Here is a 22,510-nt window from a genome sequence, read left to right on the forward strand (position 1 = left end):
ATTGGACACTCTTTCCTGCTTTGTCAAAGATTAATTGGCCATATATTTTGGGTTCTCTATTCTATTCCATTGGTCTATGTGTGTGTTTTTGTGCCAATACCATACTGTCTTGATGATGACAGCTTTGTAGTAGAGGCTAAAGTCTGGGATTGTGATGCCTCCCGTTTTGGTTTTCTTCTTCAATATTACTTTGGCTATTCGGGGTCTTTTGTGGTTCCATATGAATTTTAAGATAGTTTGTTCTAGCTTTGAGAAGAATACTGGTGCAACTTTGATGGGGATTGCATTGATGTGTAAATTGCTTTGGGTAATAATCACATTTTAACAATGTTTATTCTTCCAATCCATGAGCACGGAATGTTTTTCCATTTCTTTGTGTCTTCTTCAATTTCCTTCATAAGTCTTCTATAGTTTTCAACATACAGGTCTTTTACACCTTTGGGTAGGTTTATTCCTAGGTATTTTATGGTTTTTCAGATTCTTGATTTCTGCTGAGGTCATGATCTCACGATCCCTGGGATTGAGCCCTTCATCTGGGTCTGTGCTGACGGTGCAGAGCCTGCTTGAGATTCTCTCTCTCCTTTTCTCTCTGCCTCTCCCCCACCAAAATAAATAAATAAACATTTAAAAAATAATTATAAGGGCACCTGGGTGGCTCAGTCGGTTGAGGGTCTGACTTCAGTTCAGGTCATGATCTCACAGTTCATGGGTTCGAGCCCCACGTCAGGCTCTGTGCTGACAGCTCAGAGCCTGAAGCCTGCTTCGGATTCTGTGTCTCCCTCTCTCTCTGCCCCTCTCCTGCTCATGATCTGTCTCTCTCTGTCTCTCAAAAATAAATAAATGTTACCAAAAAAAAAAGTTTTAAATAATTATAAAGAAAATCCCTGTATAATCATCACCAAAGTCAAGACAGAATATGAGCAGGATCTCAAAAGCCCCTCCTGGTCACAAATTCCTGTGAGTGGGAGTCTAGGGCAGGAAGAAGCTGGAGGGGAGGACACCCCAACAGGGAGATGACACTGCAAGAGGCCAAACCAGGCAGCGGTAGAAATGGCCAGGAGAACTTTTAAGCACAGAAAACCTAACATGTGTATTTCAAGACCTGATATGTGTTGCTGCCGTGTAGGCCTGTTGGCCTCAATTTTCAGGAGAAACGTTTGGGGTATTTGATCAGGAGATGGGGAGAGGTGAGTGCTGCAGGGAAATCAGGAAGAGTCTCCCAGGGCGCCTGGGTGGCTTAGAAGGTTCAGCCTCCGACTTGGGCTCAGGTCATGATCTCACAGTTCATGAGTTTGAGCCCTGAGTGGGGCTCTGTGCTGACCACTCAGAGCCTTTAGCCTGCTTCGGATTCTGTGTCTCCCTCTCTGTCTCTCTGTCTGTCCCCCACTGCTCGCTCTCTCTCTCTCTCTCTCTCTCTCTCTCTCTCCAATTGAAAAAAAAAATAACAAGAGAGAGGGAGGAGTCTGTTCTCTGCATGGGCTGTTCTGGGGCAGAAGTTAAGGAACACCTGCAAGATTCCGAGAGGAAAAGAAAAGTTCTGAAGAAACTGGGACCTGGAGCTGGAGGGGATTGGGAACCCGAGTATGGGCATGGCCCCCTGGTGCTCTTGTTCCCACCCACACCCTCACCTCCGCCCCACCACGCTCTCCGTGCAGGGCTGTGTATCCTCGGGCTCACCTTGTGCATGCGTGATGCACGCATACTGGCTGTCGGGACCTAGCTGTTGAGATGCTGTCAGAGGGACCTAAGTGCCAGGAATACTGGGAGCCCATAGTAGATCCACCTGGGCCCATTTTGGGGGCCAAATGCAAGTGTCATACTCCAAGGGCTTATAAGAAGAAGATAAGAAACCCACATACAGAAGTACCAAGAGCACCCCCATTCCACTTCTGTTGATTGTGGCTCTCAGTGCTTCCTCTGGGGTTACAGGTTGTTATGCTGACGAGAGGAAACAAACTGGAATGAATCTGGGGGAAATATGGCCATGTAGAGAAACGCATTGGTTGGGTAAGCTTTTATGAGTGTTTACTCTTCTGAGTCCAATTGGAAGTACCCTAACTAGCTGGACGAGTTAGTAGTCCAAGGTCTCACACCATTCTGCACATCGGGTTAGTCTTCTTCCCCCACAATCACGCGGGAACTGTGGGCAAACGTGGCTAGCAAGGTATGGGTGAGGGGAAGCACTGGCCCGTCCAAGGTGCCCTGATGGAGGAGGAACAGAAACAGCGTGGAAGAGGCACATAGCTCCTCACTCACCCTGAGAAGGAAGAGTGAGGTAAACGTTAGGCCGTGTCTTGGCAGTGAGAAGTGATAAGCATCTGCTCTCGGGATGTTGACACTTCTCCATCGGCTACAAGGCAGACGCTGGCAGAATTCCTGTCTGCAGAACCTCAGCGGCTTCCACGTGGGTTTGCAAGGTTGAAAGGGGAGGCACGCGCCCCACCAGAGTCACGGCTGTTCGGGTGGAGGCTGCCTTGTGGTCACCTCCAGGGTCACGGCCACGGTTCTGTACTGCTTGCATCAGCACAGGGGCCTGGAGAGTCAGTTTAGGAGACGGAGGCTCCAGGAGGCCCCTCAGCCTCTCATTTCCCACGCAGAGTACCTCTTCGGCTCAGGGACACGAGGTTTGCAGGTCACCTCCCCCAGGGCAGTGGAGGGACCTGGAGCAAAGCACCAGTCTCTCACCGGGGGTCTGCTGGGAAATGATGGGCACAACCTGAAACAAGGTTAGGCCTTTTGTTCCACGGCCTGGAAAGGTGGCGGTGGCTAGATGTAAACTGCTAGATCCTGCTAACCTTCGGAAGGAGGCCAGAGAATGCAAGGGCACAAATGTCTAATCCTTTGTACTTTTTATATTATATTTTTTTCTTTCAGGACTTCTAGGAGCCCTTTGCCACATACAAGCCAACTTTTTTCCCTGAGTTAATTCCTATGCTGCGTGAGGAGTGTGGATTTGGTGCCGTGGGGGAGACATCAGTGCCTCAGATATGGCTGTGCCCTCTAGAATCCCAAACTCCAACAGGACAGATAAAACGGGGCCGTGGTTGTGACAGTGTCGGATAGAAAGTTATAAATGGAGCTACAATGTTACATAGTTTAGAGGAAAGAAAGGTTTATGGATAAGATTGTCAGATAAAAATCGAGATGCCCAGTTAAATTTGCATTTCATATAAACAATGCTTTCCTTTTTACTTTTTATTTTTTAGTGTAAGTATGACACAAATACTGCTTGGGACATATTGCACTAAAAATTATGCATTGTTTAGCATTGTTTATCTGAAAATCAAATTTCACTGTGTGTCCTGGGTTTTTATGTGCCCAACCTGTCCTCCCTTTTTATGGGAGACTCTATGGTGTAAATAATATTTCATCTAAGTTTTCAAACATGGGCAGGACGGGGCCACGGAGAGAGCCACAGTCAGCCACACAGTCCGGATGCCCCCGACTCACTGCAGAGACTTCTTTCTGCACAGTCGCAAAGGGAAACTCTGCAGGCTTAACAAGAGGACAGGAAATTTTATTTCTGCTGTCACCGAGGCCTGCAAGCAGCTGGGAGGGGCAGGTCACTGCCGCAGTCCCCAAGGGCTAGGTCTCGCTGAGGTAGCAAACAACCCCCATTGTCAACCTCCCAGGTCCCAACTCCAGGACCCTGGCTGATGGGGGCAGGGAGAGGGGAGGGCAGTGGGAGGGGGAGGCCACTATCTAGGACATTGCCAGTTGCCATGGCAAAGGGAAAGAATGTTGCAAAACAAAGCCTAGGCTTTTAAAACTTACAGTTGCTCCCAGGCAAATGCCTGAGCTCAACAGGACAAGAAAAGGCCAGCCCACCTCAAGCCTGGGAGAAGAGGAAAACACCCATCTCTGTGAACAGCCCTGTGGAGGCTCTCAGTCAGCCCGCTCCCATTTCCAGTGGTACTGACAACCTGGCTTCAATGTTCCTGCTACCCCTCCCCTCCCTAAGCACTCCCTCCCTCCCATCTAGTTCAAGGCCATCACATTCTGACATGCTGGGCAAATAGCTTTAGTCCCATTGTGCCGGTCCTAAAGGCAAACATAGTGCCCTTGCCCTCCCTCGGATGGCAGCCTAGAGATGACCAGGACACCCAGCAGACCTGAGCAGCTCCAAGCTTGTGTGCGGGTTCGAGCCCCCAGGCAGCGTCCTGCTCCTGGAACAAAAGGGCTGGCTTCCAGGTGATTCTCTGAAGAACCCAAGGGCGACCCTGGAGATTGGTGGTCACGCTTGGGGCCCTCATGTCCCCAGGGTGGCAGTGGCAGCTCATGTTCAGCTCCGCAGGAGTCCAACGTGGTGACCCTCCCGAGGAGCATCAGGGAGCGAACCCCAAGCCTGACCTGGAGAGTCTCTGGCACCAAAACGCAGCCCTGCATTTAAAAATCAACACGGAGAGGAAATGAAAACCACTTGCCCAGGGCCACCCAGACCCAGAAAAGGTTTTCTGGAAGAGGCATGACTAATGTTGTTATTGCTGAAAGTGCCCTGGCTGCATGCCAGGAGCCCTGTCACCCGTCACCACCTCTGCCGCAGCAGTCAGGTGCGGCAGAGACAAAGGGGCCTTCTGTGTGCAGTGGGGACAACAGGACCTGAGGAGCCAGACAATGGTGTGCATGGAGGAGCCTGGGGGAGGCAGCCCCCGGGGGCAGAGGGGGGCCGGAGGGGGCAGGGGGGACCGAACCTTGGCCCTCCCTCACCTCCACTCCTTGGTCACCCCTGGCCCAGAAGGGGGAAACCTGGAGCCCTCCTTGGGCTGCCAAGGCTCATTCACATCCTGAGCCGCAGGGAACAAAAGGCCCAGTGCAGGGACCCTGGCGGGGCAGCCTCGTCTGTCTGTCCTTTGAGCCTGATGTGCCAGCAAAGGCAGCTGGCACAGGGCCAGGTCATGAAACAGCGGCCCTTTGTTGCCAGCTCACCCCGTACTAGGCCCCGGGTTACCCACTGCAATTACATCATCTTCCTTGCTTCCGCCCTCACAGCAAACCCTACCAGAGGGATTCATTCGCCCCAAGTTACAGAGAATGAAACTGGGGTTCAGAGAGGTTAAGGACCTGTCCAAGGTCACCAGGCTGAGACTGAGATTCACATCCAAAGCCCGGCCCCTCAGCCATAAGCCACACCCACTACACTACATTGAATGCCACCCCCTTCCCCAAGCAGGGCCGATGGAAAAAGGAGAGTGGATCTCCCTGGAATCTGGTGTAAAATTTAACCAAACACCAAAAAACATAGCAATCGGGATACGTAATATTTTAATGCAATGTTTGAAAAAATCAAAATTATGCAAAATATCCATGATGAACAAAATTATTGAAATTTTGAATAAAGGCAGGCTCTAGCCTGCATTTGTGAAGCTTGAAAGTGAATCCTCCCTCACCTTCCCCTGCACTGGCCCCTCCCCCCTGAGCTGGTCCCTCTCCCTTAGAAGTGATAACCTGGTTGGAATGGGGGTCTGGAAGACCTGTCTTGAGGTGTTGGCTTCTTAGCAGGTGCACCAGCCTTATTTAGATTGTATTTTATTTGGAGGGGTTTGGTGGTGAAGGGTAGAGTTAAGAAAGACTATGGCAGGGGAGCTAAACTCCAAGCCACCTCTGAGAGCTGTCCTTGGAATGGCGGTGACTATCTGCCCAGGGTCGGAAAGGGAGGGGTAAGCTGAAAGAGGACAAGAAGTAAGAGTCACCACACAGGAGGCTCCCATCCAGTGCCTGAAATCACAGGGAGACAGGAACAAATAGGAGAGGAGTGTGTTTCGACTCACAGGATAAAACAGGACAGCAGACTCTTTGTAGAGACAGCCTGAGCCTTCGAACCCCAGCTGGCCTGGGGGCCCTCAGCCCTGCTGACTTGCATTCCCACCAGACTATCATCCCTCCCTCCTCTTCCTGCCCCTATCACCACAGTAGATCTGGGATGGGTTGGTAAATATAAATGATACAGGAAAGTCCAGGATAGCCCCCCTCCTTGGTTCTCAAGGTCTGAGTACTTGGACAGAAAATAAGGAGAATCCTAGGTGTCACCTTCATTTTGGGGTTCCTTTCGTAGCAGGAGGTATTAAGGAGATGAGAAAACCTGGAGCAAAGGAGCCTCTCAGCATACTAAGGTGGAATTCATCAAGACAGTAAGCAAGGCAGTAAGATGTGTGCACACACAGGCATACTTTTCTGAGCTGTGGTAATCATGAGTACCTTCTACCAAAAATGTTCAGTTTTCCTCTTAGGCTAGAGCCCCTCCCCCACCTGTCCCCCACCAGAAATTTTGTATGACTGTGTGACTTGATTTGAACAATGGAACGTAAACACTTCTCACACTTCTGTGAGAAGATTTCAAGAGCCAGCAAAAGATTGCCTGCAGTATTCTTACCTTTGTCTTATTGATCAGATCAGCTTCTCCATCACACAGGTCCCAGAGAGAGATCCAGACCACCAGTGATAAATATTTAGAGTGAGAAAAAAAAAAGACAATGCTTTGCTGTGTTAAGCACTGAGTTGGGGTGGGGGGTGACTCGTCATCACAATGTCACGTCGTTTCTGCTACCTCATCCTGGGTATGTTGCTGGCCCTCTTGCCAGCCCTGTCACATTTTTCCTGGGGACTAAGGAGGATTGGCAGAGATCTGAAGGTTAGGGGTGGACTCGTATGAGCTTGGTGGAAACTGGTCAAAGACAGGGACATTGGAAATCAGATGTGACAACTGTCAGAGAGGAGTACCATGCCTCCAGCACCCCCATCCTCTCATTTATGCTTCATTTGTTTGTGCAACAAACATGAAATAAAAGCTATGCCATCCAGAGCCGAGAGTTGTTCTAGTCTTCAAAAAACAGGGATGAATCAGCACAGCCTCCGTTCTGAGGAAGCCCATGATCTGCTGGGGTGGCAGGCGTGCAACAAATGGTCACCATGCAAATACGATCAGAGACCCAAGCCAAAGTGCCAAGGGGAGCCCCAGGAAAGAGTGGCCTTTTGCACGGGGCAGTTGGAAAGGGCTTTATGGAAAAGCCAAGGGTGCGCTGGGTTCCAGGGATAGATGGGCATAGTCCAGGTGTATACAGAGTAGGAGTCCATTAGCATTCATGGGGTCAGGCCCCACTTGGGACTTCGAGTGAGTCCATGGCCCAGCCTCATCTGGCAGAGCAAGCCTCTGGCCCCTGGAGGTCACTGGCCGGCTGCCGTTAGCTGTGCCGGGGACCAGCCTGTCCACAGGAACTTCACAAGTAGAGTTGTTTTCCAGCTGGGGAACTGACAGGTTGTTCCCAAGACAAGTCTCATAGACCATATCAAACAGAGTCCATTTTAGCACAACCCCCACTGAGGTGTTGATTGGCTGGGTCTCAGCTTTCAGTGGTTTTCAGGCCTCAACACTGAGGAACAAGCCCACAGTCCAGAGGAATAACCTAAGGATTACAGGCCATTGCTGCACTCTGAGATGTGACACGAGGACATCATGCAGAGTTTTCCAGAATCTGGGGGAAATCTTGCTGTGCAGAAATGAATGCCACAGTGATAGACAGACAGACAGACAGATAGATAGATGATAGATAATATATGTAATAGATAAGATAGGTGATGGATAGATAAATAGATGATAGGTAGAATAGATGGATAGGTAAAAAGGTAGATGATAGATGGTTGACAGCTAGTGATAGATAACTGATAGATTAGCTATAGATAGTTAGATAACCAAGGTGAGAGTACATAGCCTCAGATTTCTGGGGTCTCTTGGAGAGAACGCAATTTCTAAAATAAAAGTGTCAGCACAGACTTCCATCATTTTTTCTGATTTGTTTTATCATCATGTTTTTCAAAAGTATGAAAAGGAAGCCTTTTATTTTGTCATATAATAATTGCTTTTACTGAAAATATTTAGTGACTGCAGATCAGGAAATTCCAGGTGTACAGGTGGCCAGAAATCCATGCTGGACTCCACCCGGGGACAGGTATGACTTTTGCCGTGGTAGGATGTGGTGGCATATCTGTTGAAAAGAAATCAGAATGTCAATATATTTGAAAATAGTTGGAGTATGATAGCGGAGGACAGGTCATCTCCCCGCCTCTCCCAGCCCTACCAGCCCTGGACATTAGAGGCTAGATCATTTGTTGAAACTGAATCCATTTTACTAATGCCTCAAAATAATGACCCAAACTTCACCAGTGTTCAATGACTTGAACTCCTGAGGGTGACTTAGATGAGGCACTGGGCTCGGAGATGTGCAGTCCCACGCCAAGGACTCCAGGGACAGCAGCAGAACAATTGGCTCCCAATACAGGAGAAGCCGACGTGAAACAAAGTGCTATCATCGTGATAGCAATTTGCCTAGCAAAATTTGCCTTCCCATGTGACAATCACCTCTTTATTCAGGGACAACCACAAGGTCAAAACAACTAAGCGATTCTTTACATGAAAACGTACATTGGTTCTCTTCTCTGATAAATGGAAAACTACCCACACCTAAGGCTTTCTCTGCTTCTCTCCACCTTTCCTCCTGACCTCCACTTGGATTAATTTCTCTCCTTTGTTCTCATTCACATCTCTCTCTCCCTCTCTCTCTCATATTCATTCCTACTTGAAGATATGGGACATTGGATCAAGTGTCTGCCACAATGTTTGTAAAATCCTGTTCCCCAGAGTGACACTAATGGTCTGTGGAACCTGTCTGGCCCTAATTACTTGGCAGTAGAAATCTCTGTGGGCTGCTTCTCCTGCAATCAGTCTGTCCCATAATTACCACAGCCAAGTGGCCTAAGCCATGTGCTGAGAAAAGCATGGCCCTGGGCCCCTGACATGCCTGCCGCTGACTTTACATGTGCACGGAAAGAGAACAGAAAGGTGAAATGTGGAACAGGAAAGACACGCACACAGATTCTACACATTTTGAAAACCAAAGTCAGTTTATAGAAAAAAAGAATTCATTTCTGCAAAACCTATACCGTGGTTTGTTTGGACCAAATCATCCAGTCTTGGTTGGTTTTAGATCAACTAGCCCAGAGCGAGTTCTTGACTTCTCTTTCCTAGAACTCTGTCGCACAGGGACAAGACATCAGAGGACACCAAAGGCCCTTGGGCAGGACTTGGCCTTGTCCAGCGCAGGCGGCCACAGAGCTAAACTTTTAATGTAAAACACATGGAACTTAAAATGAGCAACAGGGCTAGTTTGCAGAGGCCTCTATTGCTCTGAAGTTGTATCAATGAAGACCCTGGAAGGGAAGAAATGCAGTCTTCTCTGTGACTCTGTTCTAGAACATTGGTCTACTTTTGGCTAGAATTTTGCAAAATCCAAGCATGGGCACTGGATTGTCCTGTGCTTCTCTGGGTTATGATTATTGTTGAGCTGATCTCAGTTTTTCATAGCTTCCAGAAGTTGGAAGAAAATTCCCACTTTCAAAAGCTTTCAATTTGCCCTTTTTTCAAAGGTAGCACAAAAGAAATTCATTGCTGTATCTCCAGCACCTAGGACAGTTCCAGCCACCATGGGCGTTTGGTGCATATCTATGAGAAGCTGGTTTAATGAAAATAGAATAGACGGGTTATTGGGTAATTTGTTCACACGTCTTGGTTTTCTTACCAAATGTTCCGGTAGTCATTCCACCACCAGATCCATTAATTCAACAAATATTCATGGAGAACCAGCTTCATGCCAATTTGGGACTCCAGGGCCAGGGTGGTGAGCCAAGCGGGCAACCAGCCTTGTTGAAGTCACTGAGAACCAGGGTCTCCACCCTTGAGCTGCTTATAATAGGGTGAGGGAACGGAACAGATCAGAAGCAATTAGAAAACAATTAAGTGTTAAATTATACGCCTCGGACTAGCCCAGAGTATTCTCAGAGGGAGAGGATGCTAATGCAGTCATTGCTGGTTTCTTGGAAGAGGTGGGTCTTGGCGGAGGCCTAGAAGAACGCTCTGGATTTGGGAAGCTGAGCACAGGGACTGGAGTGAAACGCTTCTATTAGGAAGCAGCTACCTGGGAGCCACCCAAGGAAAGCTGAAGCCTTGAACATCCAGTTACACACTGGACCAGAATCGCTCCCAATTAAACAGCCGGAAAATGCTCTAAAGATTTAGAATAGTTCGAAGCGGACTTGGAGAGAATAGTCACCTGCTGCCACAGAGGCTAATTTCTTTTCCTCTAAGATGCCAGAAAGTGACCCGAGGGTCATTTCCTTCAGGTCACTCTGCTGGGGGAGACCCTGGAGGCCTCCCCCAGTTGCTGGCCCAGGCTGACTACTCGGGAATCTCCTGGGGAGGGAATCTCCTGGGGACGTTCTTTCCTGGCCCCATCCAGGGTCTCTGCTTGAGTAGCTCTGGGATGGGATCCAGGAATCTGTATGCTTTTAAAGTCCCCCAGGTAATTCCATTCATCAGCTGGGTTTAGAAACTATTCTCAGGTTTATTTCAAAGCCATTCCCTTTCAGGATGAAAGGGGAAGGCATCTAATAACCAAGAAAATAGATATGACTTCTATCTGCAAATCCTGGTACAATGGGCCCCCTGGAGAAGTCCCAGGGGAAAGAAATCAATCCAACACATTCTACTTCCTTGACCTCCTAAATGAGTCAAAATGGTCAAAATTTGCTAAAATGAATTAAATTTTGCTTTTATGGCATAGGCACAGCCTGATGAATGAAAATGAGAGATTTTCTTTTTAGTTAAAATATTAGGAAGATGAAGCTGTGAGCAAATTGGAGCAAAACTAGATTAAGGTAGTAACTTTTCTTATTTAGCTATGTCAGTTTGTGTCTCCAGTTCCAGAAAAACGTCCATTGGTGTGTAAGGTGTTCCAAGTATAAAAATCAGAAACAGCGTATCTCTTTGGTCACACATGCTGCTTGGAGAATAAAGCCACATCCGTCAGCATTAAGAAGGTGGAACTCATGGTTTTGGACCCTGTGTGCCCTGTTCCATGTTTCCAGCTCTCCATTTTTTAATAGGTGATGCTTATTAATGTTTTAAGATAGGTTTCTTCTTTTGGATTCACCAGGAAAATCCCTGGTTTTCTTTTCTTTTATGTAGCTAATATACACTCTACACTGGGGACTGGTCTGCATTTTTCTCTGTGAGTGTTCAATTCCTATTAATATCGACGGGAGTTATGTGCTCAAAATATACCCGCAAATTTTTTTCTTGGCCAACATGCATGTATGCACCACACACACACACACACACACACACACACACACACACACACAGCTCCTCTTCTTCCCACTGTGTTCTTGACCCTTGCTTAATCCAAGACACCAGCGTTCAATTTATTTGTGACATTTCTAAAATCTGACTGAGGTTCCCTGAGGTCATCCGCTTATGTGGAAATTAACTAGTTTCCCTCATTGTGAAGCAGTACTGGTTTCAGAGGTCTTAGTGGCTCAGAGGATGTACTTAGTCTCTGTAGACCTAACTGAATGACCTAGTTTATTATTCACTCAGGATTAGTTCTGAATCGCTGGGAGCAAATCTCAATGTATTCATTATTTTCTGCTTAAAGCAGGTGATCATGCAATGGCACCCAGTTCTTGCCTGAAATGTGTCTCCACATTGTTTTAACAAATAACCAGCCCAATAATTATCAGGGAGTTATAGTAACACCGAGCAGAGGAGACATCGTGAGTGCACGCATCCGAAAGCTCAGTTGTAAATATTCCCATCATTATCACTGTGATGTCATTGCAATTTTAGCATCTACTTCAATGATAGATTAGGATTCAAAATTTGCTTCCACAAACACGTATAAGTGTGAAAGGTAAGGCACAAACACAAGGGCTAATTATATCTACAGTCATGTTACATTCATCACAATCCTACAAGAAAAGAAACATCAGACTAATCATTAAACTGACTAGCTAGACTTCGTCTCCCCCGTATACCTTAGAAGGTTCAGAGCCTTCTTTTCTGTTAGAATCCTTCTCTGTGACATCAAATATACGCTTTCTTCCAGAGCTGCCTATATTAGATGATTCTGATGAGTAGGCACAGACATCAAAGGCCCTTTCTAAAGGCGACTTGGTGGCTTTATTCACTCAGTGAGCATGTATAGAGCAGGGACATTGTGCCAGGTACCTTGAAAGTGACTGAGGGTACACTGGTTAAAAATGGACATAATTCCTGGTCTCGTGAAGGCCCAGGCGAGCAAGGGAGACTCAGGAAAATCAAGTAATGATGGATCAGCATATATTCAGAGGCCGCAGTGAGTGCTAACGCAGACAGGCAGCTCTCTGCGACATGTGACAAGACACCTGGCCTAGGCTGAAGGTCAGGGAAGGTGTGAACGAGAAAGGGGTGTGCCTGAGCTCTGACATGAGGGATGGACAGGACCAGGACGGCCATAGGGGTGTGACATGTGCCAAGAGTGGGCTGAGGCAACGGCTCTGTGATGTGATGTGCAGAGAAGACAGGTGTGGCTCGAGCTGGAGCTGCGAGGACAGATGCAGGTGGGGACTGTAAGAGTTGCCATGGGAAGGCAACTGAGAGGCCACTTTGCTGTGGAGAGCTGCGAACACTGACAACCCCCACCTGCAAACATGGGATGACCCGAGCCATTTGAAAAGCACCAGCGGCCATTTTATTGCAGGTCAGATAACAGATCCAGGCGCCACCAGGACTGACGACCCCCACTCTCAAGTTGGACTGTCTCTAACTGGAATGCCTCACCATGGGATTCCAGCGTCCCCCTCCCCACCGAAGTGGACAGCCAGTTGAATCCTGCCACCGTCCAAAGAAGACCCTACGTGGCTATCAGCCCACCTGAGCTCAAACCCGGAACTCCTGCACCCATAAAACACCTTGCTCTCCCATACCAGGCGTGACTTCCCTGACCCCGCTCCAGAGTCACGGAACCTCGGCCGGGAATTGCAGACTCCAATAAAGGCCTTCTTGGCTCCATAAGGTGGTCTCTTTTTCCTCCCATCTCTGCCTCCATCTATTAAGCCTTACAGGGACCTGGTGTGATGAAGCCTTGGGAGCCCCCTTCGAGAACACTTTCTTCATCCTCAATGTAAATGGAACCTAACGAAGGTTTTAAGAGAGAGTGATGCAATCAGATGTACCCCCAGGAGAAATGTTCAGGGATCAATGTGGAAATACACTGAGGAAGTGCCAAAGCAGAGGAAGACATGGAGACTAGTTAGGAAACCAGTTTAGCCATGAGTAGTTCATATCAGACTAGGAAAGTGGGTGAAGGGCAGCTGGAAAAAAGGGGACCGGTGCAAGAGTTACACGGGTGGTAGAAGAAGCAGGCATTGGGAATAATCAGATTTCTGGGAAGAAAGAGGAAGTGTCAGTAAGAACTTCCACACTTCAGACTCGCATAACGTGATGATCGTGGTGTCAGTGGACCAGACTGTCTGTATGAGGTGGCCGGGAAGCATCTGAATGGTGATGTTGAGCAGCCATTTGGAGACATGCAGATGAAAGATGTGAACCAGAAGACCCTTAGTACTCATCATTGTCTAGCTGGTCATTGATGTCACGGGAATGAAGGAGTAAGCCAAAAGAGAGTATAGGTCTACGGCCATACCACCCTGATGGGGCACCTGGGTGGCTCAGTTGGTTAAGCATCTAACTCTTGGTTTCAGTTCAGACCATGATCTCGAGGTTTGTGGTCGAGGTTTGTGGGTTCAAGGCCTGCACTGGCCCCGGGTGGGGTCTTGAGTCAGGCCTCCAAGTAGGGCTCTGCACTGACAGCTTGGGGCCTGCTTGGGATTCTCTCTCCTTCTCTCTCTGCCCCTCCCCCACTTGTGTGTGTGCGTGTGCCCACATCACAAGCGCTCTCTCCCTCTCTCTCATCATCATCAAAATAAATAAATAAAACTAAAAGAGAGAGAGAGAATAGAAGAAACTGTGGGTTTCTGGAAAATAATTCTGCAATGTAGAAATTGTATGAGTCATGGAACTTCAAATCCATGAATTTCCTAAATTTAATATGCACCCTGACTCGTTGCTCTGTGCAATCCATCTATGATTTTAACAGCTAAATTAAAGGGGCATTGCTATTTCTTCCTAGGTGAAGCCTTCAGAAATAGGTTTAGTTAAGGCAGGCCACTAATAACACAGGATTCCAATTTTTTTTAAAGTCATTTATCACAAAGTTTCGCTCAAATATGCTTCCTTGTGCCCTGGTGCGTTCCGAGAGATCAGGCTGACGCAGCGAAGCGGGAGGCCGGCTCAGTGTCTGTCGTGATTAAGATGGAATGGGCCCCAGAGTTTTATTTTCATGGCTCTGTTATACAGAATCAAAGATGCGTGCTCCAGTCTCTCCGCTCATTTATCTTGCTCACTAATTTTATTAACCTCTATCAAGCAGGTCCGGGATACATATGATCTTGGGGCAAAGATCTTTATTTTTATTTATCAGCCCCTTGAGAACATGTTGATCAAGGTACAGTATAATTATCAGTCCATTAACTCACCAGCCAACTTTTTGTTCTCATAAACAAATGCAAATTCAGGTTCTTGAACACTCTTGAAAAGCATGCCATCCTTCCTCTCTGCAGATAGAGTTTTTTACAATCAAACTGCTGTTTAACTTGCATGTTTTTATGTTGCCTGTAACTGTTAGGCCAGCATTCAGAATTTCCCAGCGCACCCAGTCACTACTGAAGTTTGGTCCGTCATGGCTCACAACCGGGCTGGGAGAGAAAAAGATGTGAAGCAGTAGGTATTTCTTCCCAAACCAGAGTGTCCCAGTGGGCAATACAGCGCCCAGACAGTGGTAGAATGTAAGATATGTATAATCAATCATATCATGGATGTGAATTTCCAGAACCCAGGAACCCAGACTTCCGAGGAAGCCATCTGCAATTCTGATAACTATATTCACACAGACTACAATTGACAGTCCTTCAGCAATCCTTTCCATTTCCGCAATGCCTCGGCTTCGCTCTCCCTTCTGGGATCCCCTTGGGCCCTCTCGTTCTTTAAAGCTCCTCTCACATCATTTCCATGGTACCCTCCACTCCCCTCATCCTAACTTCTACTCCCTTGTGAACGTGTTCTTGCTTAAGTGTATCCCCTGTACACCAAAAGGACTGGGTCAGCCCCCACAGGACCACCGATGTCACTGTGGTAATGCCTCTTGCCTGGAGCCATTCGGTAAAAAATGAATGAGCAAATTAATTGCCAACCGTCCCTGCCAGGGCCATGGCCTCACCCTCAGATTCTATGTGGGAGAGGAGAATCCAGCCGAAAACAAAACAAAGAAACACAAAGAGTTGTTTATAGAGTACAAATCCTATATTTCATCTAACTGATTTCTCTCCTCTTACCAAAGTGCAGAGAGGACTGAGTCTGCAGCCCGTCAGAGGGGCACTTTGGCCTTTATATCAGTGGTTTACATGAGGTAGGGGTGGAAAATGTTCCATGAGGTTCAGGTGAGGAGCTGCCCCATGGGTGTGAAGGGCTTTGGGGGTTTGGCCCCCAGTGAACCAACCAGTCCAGGCCATGTAAGATGAAGTGTGACTATACCTCTGAGAAGTGGTCCCTCTCTGAATTAAGCAGCCTCCCTTAAGCTGGACAATTCCAAGTACGTGCCTCATGGGTCACTTAGCCTTAGCCTCTCTAGACAATTAAGGCCACCTTGGCATTGGCATTGCCAGTAGATCCTGGGGTCTCCTTCCCTTCTCCTAGGCTTTGTACCTAGAAGGCCCCATGTCCAATGGCTCCCTTCCAGACACCAAAGAAGAAGCAAAGTATCATGAGCAAACACCTTCTTAACCAAGGAATACTCAGGCCAGTCCAGAGCCACAGCCCTATCCCTATACCAGTGACAAGGAACCTATGGTCCCATTCCAGGCCTAGCCTTGTAGCTCATACAAAACGATGGTTGCAGCCATTGGGGTTGAGGTAAGGCTGGAGACTCTAGAGCAAACATTACAGAATGGTCCTTGATAAAACCGCACTTCCTGGCACATCTGCTCCAGGAGTGTGATGTGACCCTGTTTATAGGGGTTAGGACCATGGATTGGCTAAGGGATGGCCTTGTAAGACTGGGGGAAGTGAGGGCTGCCCCCCAGGGAAGACAAAGTTGACATGCTACATTCTACATGCTAAGACCTCGAAGTGCCGTAAGCATAGCCCAGCATGGCTCAGAGGTGGACAGTTGCTCTTTCCGTCTAGTCTGGGCTTCCCCAGAAACAAAGCCTACATCAGAAACTTGGTTCCAGTTGACTTATTTGGAAAGTGATCCCAGGAAGAAGGAGGGAGGAAGACAGGAAGGAAGGTACGTCAAGTGTCTCATACTTCTAATCTGAATTGGAATAATACTTGGCAAATTCCAGTTGCTTCCAAGAGGCAGGCAAGAAGACAGCCCTGGGCATAAAGGCAGGACACTGTGTCTTGCCCAAGGGTCCTTTGCAACTACGTTACACAATTGGGGCCACAATCAACTCATTACTTGTTGTGTGCAGGACACTTCAGCTCTCTGAAGCCTCAATTCCCACATCTATAAGTCAGGGTGAGAATAACACCTAACTCCTGGGGCTGTTTCCAAGACAAAACAAAATATAAGAAAACACGTAAATGCTTGGACACACGTTACAAAGAAACTTCAAGGTGGGGCATCGGATTCTTTTTTCCAATAAAATGTGAAATCGTGCAGTCTCTGCAGGGAGGATTTGGCAGTATCGAGCAAAATCACATGTGTATTTGCCTTCAGAAGCGATGATTCTGCTTTTAGGAATCCATTCCAAAGGTAGGCTAGCAAAAATATTTTTTTTAATATGAAGAGACAAATACACATGTCTATTTTTAAATACCTGAATTTTTACAAAGCAAAAGCAAGTTGAGGTTCACTTCACTCCACACCCTTTTGGTGGCATAACCACACAGACTAGAAGTATACCAGCACATTTCAAACACCATTATTTTATTATACGTGTCTAATGAGGTATACTGTAAGGACAAGGGCTGGAAAGGAAAAGAAAAAAAAAACCTAAACTGTTTTCAATGAACGTTGTTATTCTCAGATTACATACACGTATGGAAGACAGAAAAGACATCTACAAAACCAATGGGATTAAGTAAAAACCTCATAGTTCTAAAATGATCATATCAATATAAACTCGTGATATATTTTATCTTAAACAAATAAATCTATGATTCCAAGTTCTGATCACTGAAAAGGCAGGAAGGCATAGCTTGGTGTTTTCTGAACACCTGGGCTTCTTGGAGAAACGGCCGATAACAGGTCAGAGGAAGAATCATGACCATCCTGTCACATAAGGAAATAAACTCTTGAAGACCAAGGTGTCATGTCAGATGTCAATTGAAAAGGCCCCCATTGCCAATGGGATGCTTTGAGAACCAGTAAGGGTACAAAACGTAATAGATTGAAACACATAAAATGCTTTTTCATGACAATGCTTAAAGAAAAACTCATTGGTTAATATTGGAGGTGTTGGGGAGCCACTCCAAAACTTTAGAAACCTTTGGGTAAGTCAAGTGAAACCTTTGGTAAGTCATTCTTTCCTAAATACTCCATATGTCTGAACAGCCAAAGAGTTGGTAAGAAGAATTTTTCTATATAAAAGTGTGTCAGCTAATAAATGAAGAAGGAATGATAGAACACGACCGTTCTTCACCTCCTAAAAAAAATGAATGGATAAATGAACAATCAGAATGTGAACTTAAACACATGATTCCATTTGCATTAGCACCAAGAAAACGTAATAGGTACAAATCTAACACAATACATCCAGGAACCATATGAAGACAGCTACAAAACTCAAACAACAAAAATCAAAGAACATCTAAATAAATGAGAGATATTTCATGTTCACTGGTAAGAAGAATCAATATTATTAAGTCAATTCTTCCCAGCCTGATCTATAGAGTCAATGCGATCCCAATCAAAATTCCAGCAAGTTAAGCTGTGAATATCAAAAAACAGATCCTAAAGTTTTTATGGAAAGGCAAAAGGCCCCGAATAGTTAACAAAGAACTAAAGAAGAACGCAGTTGGAAGACTCGTGCTACCTGACTTCAAGACATACCAGAAAGCCATGCTAATCAAGATGGTGTGTATTGGTGAGAAAGTAGACAAAAAGATCAATAAAATGAAATGCAGTGTCCAGAAATAGACCCACATAAATACAGTTAATTGATCTTTGACAAAGGAGCAAAATAACTTAATGAGGAAAGGAATCTTTTCCACGAATGATACTGAAATAGTTGGATATCCACATGCAAAAAACTAAACCCAGTACTTAGACCTTTCCTAGGAATGAGTTCAAAATGGATTCCAGGCCTAAATGTAAAACATGCAATTATAAACTCCTAGAAGACAACAAAGGAGAAAGTCTAAATAACTTTGGGTTTGGTGATGAGGTTTTATATACAACACAAAAAGCATGATCCATGGGGGACAAATCAATAATTAGGGCTTTATTAAGTTAAAATTTCTGCTCTGCAAAAGACATGGTTAAGAGAATGAAAACATAAGCCACAGATTGGGAGGGAATATTTGCAAAACATGTAATTGACAAAGGACTTGTATCTAAAACATTTAAAGAACCGTTAAAACTCAACAATAAGAAAACAAACAACCCACTTTAAAAATGGGCAAAAGATCTGAACAGACACCTCACGGAAGAAGAGCTACAAATGGGAAACAATGATATGAAAAGATACTTCCCCTCATATTATTAGAGAATCACAAACTAAAACAACAGTGAGATTTTATGATGCACCTATTAGAATGGCCCAAATCAAACAACCTGACAAGACCAAATGCTGGCCAGGATATGGGACCATAGCAACTCTCATTCATTGCTGGTGGGAAGGCAGAAATGGTACAAACCACTTGGGAATATAGCTTGTCAGTTTCTTAAAAGCTAAACATATTCTCACCACACAATCCAGCAAAAGTGTTCCTTGGTTTTCATCCAAGTCAGTTGAAAACTTATACCCACACAAAAACTTACACACAAATATTTATAGCAATTTCATCCATAAGTGCCACAAACTGGAACCTGTAGTAGCTGAATGAGTAAACAAACTTTGGTACATCCATATAACAGAATATTATGTAGCAATAAAAAGAATGAGCTAACAAGACACAGAGAGAGATGGGAAAAACATACGCATGTTGCTAAGTGACAGAAGTCAGTCTGACTCCAACTAGATGACATTCCAGAAAAGACAAAACTGTGGAGACAGTAAAAAGACCAGTGGCTGCCAAGAGTTTAGAGGTATGGGGTGTGTGGAGAGGGGAGCACAGAGGATTTTTAAAGCAGTGAAGTTATTCTTCGCGATCTTGTAATGGTGGGTCCATGTCCTTATCCATTTATCAAAACCACAGAATTGCACGAAATAGAGTGAATTTTAATGTGAAGTGTGGACAAAATAGGCATGTATTAATATTGGTTCATCAGTCATAACAAACATACCACACTAAAGCGATATGTTAATCATAGGGGAAACTGTGGGAAGCCATAATGGGGTATGTGGGCAACTCTCTGTACTGATGCTCAATTTTTCTGTAAATCTAAAACTATTTTTTAAAAATAACCTATTTAAAAAAAATAGGAATTGATCTAGGGAATAATCATCAAAAAAACAAACCAAAACCAAAAGAAAACTTGAATCTCATCAAGCTCTTACCTCTAACTTCCAAATGGCAGAAAATACCACTGTATTGAGAAAACACGGGAAGAAAGCTTTATGTCCGACAACGACAAAATCAGAAACATGGACTATAGGAAACCACACAGAACAAAACACCATTTCTTCAGCCAGTCATTTGTAAGGAAAAATAAGACAGAGACAGAAGGAACTCCTAGAGGAAGAGACTTAGGAACAGGGCAAGCAGTGGACCCCAGCCACACACACAAATGGAGGGGAAGAAGACACAAACCCTGTAATAACAAACATTTATGAAACAGCTGGAAAAAAACGAATACTGATTCGATATTTTATGATATTAAGGCGTTACTGCTGATATTTTCAGATGTGGTAATGACCTTGTGGTTTTATGTTTAAAATTAGCATCTTCTTTTAAAGATAAATACTGAAATACGGATAAGGATGAAGTCATTTGGTGACTAGAGTTTGTCTCCAAGACTGCAGCCGGGAGGAAGAAGGGATCAGAGAGCAGCTAAATCGAGGTCGACTGTGGGAGTTTTATGTTGAAAACGGGCGTGTGATGGCTACAGGGAATCCTTCTATCAATTCAGGGATCAGGAAGACAACTATTTTTGCTCTGCTGATGAGCTGACACGGACCTTTACATTTTTAAATGTTAGGGAAAAGCTCAAAGAAGAATATTTCATAACATGTGAAAATTATGTGAAACTCAAATGTTAGCGTCTACCAATAAAGTTCTATTAGAACACAGCGTCACTATTTATGCACTCTCCTTGGCTGCCTTTGTGTCACAACACAAGTAGTTGAGGCAAAGAAAAAATGCTGCAGTCCATCCAACCCTTTCTCAACGAATCCCCCTCTTCTGCCATTTGGCAAAACACACTCCCGGCCTCATCTACCCTCCGGGGCCTCTTGCTCTGCAACTCAGAAGGTGTCTCTTACATTGTGAAATAGTTATTTGTCGCTGAATTAATCTTGACCTTAAGTCCAGTGTCGAAATTGCAACATTAGCACATATATGGCTTGGCAGCCCCGGCTGGATTCTCATATTAAATTCTCCACCCCGAGCCGTTCTTTGATTCTCTGCACCCAGGCTGATATTCAAGCAAATGAAACTGTATATTAAAGCTACGTACATTTTATGTGACCCATGGCAGCTGTATACTTGAGGATGTGTGGGGCTCTGTGAAAGCCTGCCAATTCAGACCCGTTCAGGGTGACTCTGAATTCTTCAAGTGCAGGTGCTGGCGGCGGGTCTGGGTCATCGGCTGTGCGTTTCTGCTGAAGTCAGACGGATGACCCGCTAGGCAAGAGTGCCTGGAATCCCAGCCTCTGCTCCGTGGCGGCCGGCTCTGCAAATCCTGTCGTGTGGGCTCTCATGACAAACCCAGTCCTTCAGGACGGGCCTCCAGGAAGTTCACTGGCTGGGGAAGATAATCGCTGTGAGCCCGGGAGGCCCCGCTGTGGCCCGCCTGTCCGAAGCATGTGGCTCTCGTGGCCGCTAATGGCTTGGACTGCTGGGTGAGTGCTCCTGAGGGCAGAGCTTGGCTGCTGCCAGCTGGTGTCAGAATGTCGAGGCGGGCCCGGTTGTGCCCTGGCGTGGCCTCTGTCACCCCCTGGCCGGGCCTGGCCCCCTGGCCGCACGCCGGGGGCAGGAGGTTGCAGGCCCGCTATGCAGGGCACCCAGAACCTCTTCGTTGTTTGCCCCAGTAGGTTGTGCCCCCCGATGCTGGCCTCAAGCCCGCGCTCCGGGCCGTGGCGCTGGTGCCCCCGAAGCACGGAGTGGGGAGGCTCCTGGCAGCACCTGGCTGACTTGGCTCCTCGGGGAGTGAGGATGGAAAGCTCCAGCAGCCATGACCGGGCGGTTACCCAGCAAGCCTGGCTCCGGCCTTTGGTGTGTCTGGAAGCCACTGTCTGTGTCTGGGGCCAGTTGCCCTCTGCTGGGAATTGGAGGCAACGGAGAAAACGCAGCCCTGTGGGGTTTGGCTCAGCCTCAAGCAGGTGAACACCCCTCTGAGGCAACACTGGGAAGAGGCTGGCTCTAAAATTTCCATAACGTTTGGGTGAAGGTGAAGGTGGGCCTGTTTAAACAAAAAGGCCAGGAAGCAGTGAGACACTGAAGTGAGAAGTCAAAATTCTCACCATGGCCCAGGCTGGGCTTCACCTAGCCTTCGGATCTTCCTACCTCATTTTGTCCCACTTTCCCTCACTCCCACCTTGTCTCATACTGGTCTGTTCAGTCGCTCAAACATATAAGGCCTTAAGGCCTCAGGGCCTTTGCACAGGCGCCCCTTCTGCCTGGAATGCTTCATGCCCTCCTCCCTCTGCATCCTCTGCGTTCTCCCGGTCCCGACCTCCACCCTGCCTCTGCGAGTAGCCCACCCTTCTCTCCCATCACGCCCTGGGGGAGGGTTTGCCCTGCCTCCTCCTCACACTCTCCCTCAGTTGTTCTGTCTCAGCCTTTTTTTTTTTATTGGACTCTGTCATAGCTCTTGATGCAACTTACAGTTGTTTCACTTATTGTTTTACCTACTTAGTTCTTTTTTTTTTTTAATGTTTATTTATTTTTGAGAGAGACAGAGACAGAGTGTGAGCAGGGGAGGGGAACAGAGATAAGGAGACACAGAATCCAAAGCAGGCTTCAGGCTCTGAGCTGTCAGCACAGAGCCTGATGCGGGGCTTGGACCCACAAGCCACGAGATCATGACCTGAGCCTAAGTCAGACTACCCAGGCGACCCTTCTCAGTTTTGTTTTTATCTGTCCTAGTTTATAATTTCCTTTGGGACAGGTAGCATGTTTAACTTATTTTCCACAGAGTACCCAGCACCTAGTACAGGGCCTGGACAGAGCAGGTGCTCACTAAATGTTTACTGAATAAATGAATGACAGATTCAATGGTCACGGCATTCAATTTTCTTTCTTCTTCTCAGTTCCCTG

General features: G+C 46.5%; 1 long non-coding RNA gene across 2 annotated transcripts in view; it reads right to left on the reverse strand.

Annotated features, from left to right (window-relative positions):
- Nucleotides 1-7,791: 7,791 nt before the first annotated feature.
- Nucleotides 7,792-22,510, reverse strand: part of LOC115289589 — a 48,560-nt gene continuing 33,841 nt past the window's right edge. The window contains exons 2-3 of one of the 2 annotated variants that reach the window (XR_003907698.1): nt 9,570-9,733; nt 7,792-7,979 (exon numbers count right to left, since the gene is read on the reverse strand). This is a non-coding gene — a long non-coding RNA (uncharacterized LOC115289589). The remainder of the gene's footprint in view (nt 7,980-9,569; nt 9,734-22,510) is intronic. The other variant, XR_003907699.1, reaches the window with a different exon arrangement.

This window comes from Suricata suricatta, chromosome 4 (genome assembly GCF_006229205.1).
Source record: "Suricata suricatta isolate VVHF042 chromosome 4, meerkat_22Aug2017_6uvM2_HiC, whole genome shotgun sequence".
Lineage (NCBI taxonomy): Eukaryota > Metazoa > Chordata > Mammalia > Carnivora > Herpestidae > Suricata > Suricata suricatta.